General features: G+C 30.7%; 1 long non-coding RNA gene across 1 annotated transcript in view; it reads right to left on the bottom strand.

The window, feature by feature from the left end:
* Positions 1-1,246: 1,246 nt before the first annotated feature.
* Positions 1,247-2,336, bottom strand: part of LOC128251062 (uncharacterized) — a 32,230-nt gene continuing 31,140 nt past the window's right edge. The window contains exon 2 of the long non-coding RNA XR_008266951.1: positions 1,247-1,512. This is a non-coding gene — a long non-coding RNA (uncharacterized LOC128251062). The remainder of the gene's footprint in view (positions 1,513-2,336) is intronic.

The following is a 2,336-nucleotide window of genomic DNA, read 5'->3' as shown; positions in this document are numbered from 1 at the left end:
TATATATATATATATATATATATGTATGTATGTATGTTACATCTAAAAATTACATTGTGTCTAGGAGAGTCATTATGCCAATATTATTAACACACGCATTTGTTTAATTCCTTAAACAGTAAGTCATTTGTTTTGTTTTTGTCAAATCCTTTCTGGTGCTATTTACTGTTTAACCAAGATTTGTTAGTTGGCTATTTAACCAATTGACTAATAATAAAGGAATGGAACTGGACCAGTCCGCGTGTTCATAATATTAGCATAATGACTCTCTCTACACAAAACAAAATTTGTTTCCACTCACGAATTCACCTATAATATCTTACAAACCAGATACAAAACTATAAATTACACACACACACACACACACACATCAGTTAAGAATTGAAAAGTGAGTTTGTACTGACGATTGTCTAGCGACTTTGAGCATTAGAACAGCTTTTATTCATTATCTAAAGATCGAATAATTATAAACATTCAATCTATTTAAAGTCACAACCATTTCGAATTCTAAAAAATTAACTTAAATATTTTAATTAATATATTTATGTTCAATATAAAAATTTTCAAGTTTATTTTTATCGTTTAGAGAATAAACTACAAACTGTATAAATGCTTCAAATAATCAATATATAGAAAGATTAGAATCTGGCATTTCGATGTCAATAGAAGCCAAGATTGGAAAATAGATTAACTCGCGATGTCCTATACCAAATCTGAATAGATTGAGTATTCCACTGAAAATGGTAATAGCCTCTGCACAAAATATGAGATTACGGCTTTTTTTACTTATTGACAAAAAGCAAGCTTTTGAAAGATATACGAAAGCAAAACATATCGCTCCTGACAACAAGCAATTATTCCCTCAGCTACCACTTACTACTTTGTAATCACATAGCACTGCCCTAAAATGCCACAAAGAATTGTTTTTTTTTATGGATATCGTACCTGTGTGTGCTTCAAACAGTAGGCATTCAAACACTTCAGCAGATTTTGTCACAAAGATGTACAATCACGTGATGCAACTGATTTGATAAGTTTGATAGCTATTATTACTATGACAAGGGGATTTGGCAGACATTATACAAATTGCTTTGCAGTTAAATGAGGACGATGAGCCAGGAAGGCAGAACAAAAAAATTGCTTTTGTAAAAAGCAATGAACCTGCCACATCTCTGCACCATAGAAATAGCACCGTTAGCTGTATAGGGTGTTAAATTTCAGAAAGAAAAATTTTCATCAAAACAAGTTTCAATTTCTTTAAAATTTATTCTATCTTGCTGCCAGTTGTAAGCTTTATTATTTCTTATACATAACATACACCATAAGATAACTTTTATTATATCCCTTAGAACGGATTCGTCAATTTGCTGGACGAATGCATTACTCGTAATTGTCCAACTGAATGCTTTTCCACGCTTACAGTACGTCTTGATAAAGATGAGTTGTTCAAAAAGATGACCTTGGTAACGTCTTGTACACTCTGCTTCATGACTGTTGAATTCCTACCAGACTCTGAAGACAAAATTAACGTTTCACTGTTAGTATGTGGCTTGCCAGTTTTTTCACTTATCTTGAAAATCTCATATGACACAAGTTAACCGTTGACAACTTCAATAACTTCGTTACTAAACATTTCCTTCTCTATTTTCCTTGCTCAAAGACGATCTATCCTTTTCTTTTTTAAGACCTCTAGTTAATCATTCTTGCTATTGTGCATTATCACTCAGTGATTTCGCATCTTCTTATTTCAAAGTACTGCCATACATACAAGACAATGGATTGGTGATGTTCTCAGCTAAAGAAATGAAACGGAATGTTACCGACATTTTATTCCTTCGTCACACTAACATTCGGCTATCTATAAAAATAATAATAATAATAATAATAATAATAATAATAATAATAATAATAATAATAATAATAATAATAATAACGATAATAATAATAATAATAATAATAATAATAATAATAATAATAATAATAATAATAATAATAATAATAATAATAGGGGGCCTGATTCCTACCTAGCTCAGATACCAGGAAACCCCAAAATGGCAGAAATTCAAATCATGGTGCTCATGGGAACTGTCCATATCCTACGTAAAATACTGTCTATGTAATCTCATATTTTAAAACAAACTCACAATTTCCTTATGTTTTCTTAAACATTCTCTAGAACAATGGTATGTGCAAAACCAAATATATGACACCCTAGGCATAGCATCAACATGAACATCTAACTTGTTGTCTCTTGAGTTCTCTGGGTGAGACTTGGAGCCAACTTGTACAAATACAAAGCAAAAGTCAAACATATAATAATAATAATAATAATAATA

Source organism: Octopus bimaculoides, chromosome 2 (genome assembly GCF_001194135.2).
Source record: "Octopus bimaculoides isolate UCB-OBI-ISO-001 chromosome 2, ASM119413v2, whole genome shotgun sequence".
NCBI lineage: Eukaryota > Metazoa > Mollusca > Cephalopoda > Octopoda > Octopodidae > Octopus > Octopus bimaculoides.
Note: the sequence above shows the minus strand (reverse complement) of the source record. Positions and strands in the feature narration are given on the sequence as shown.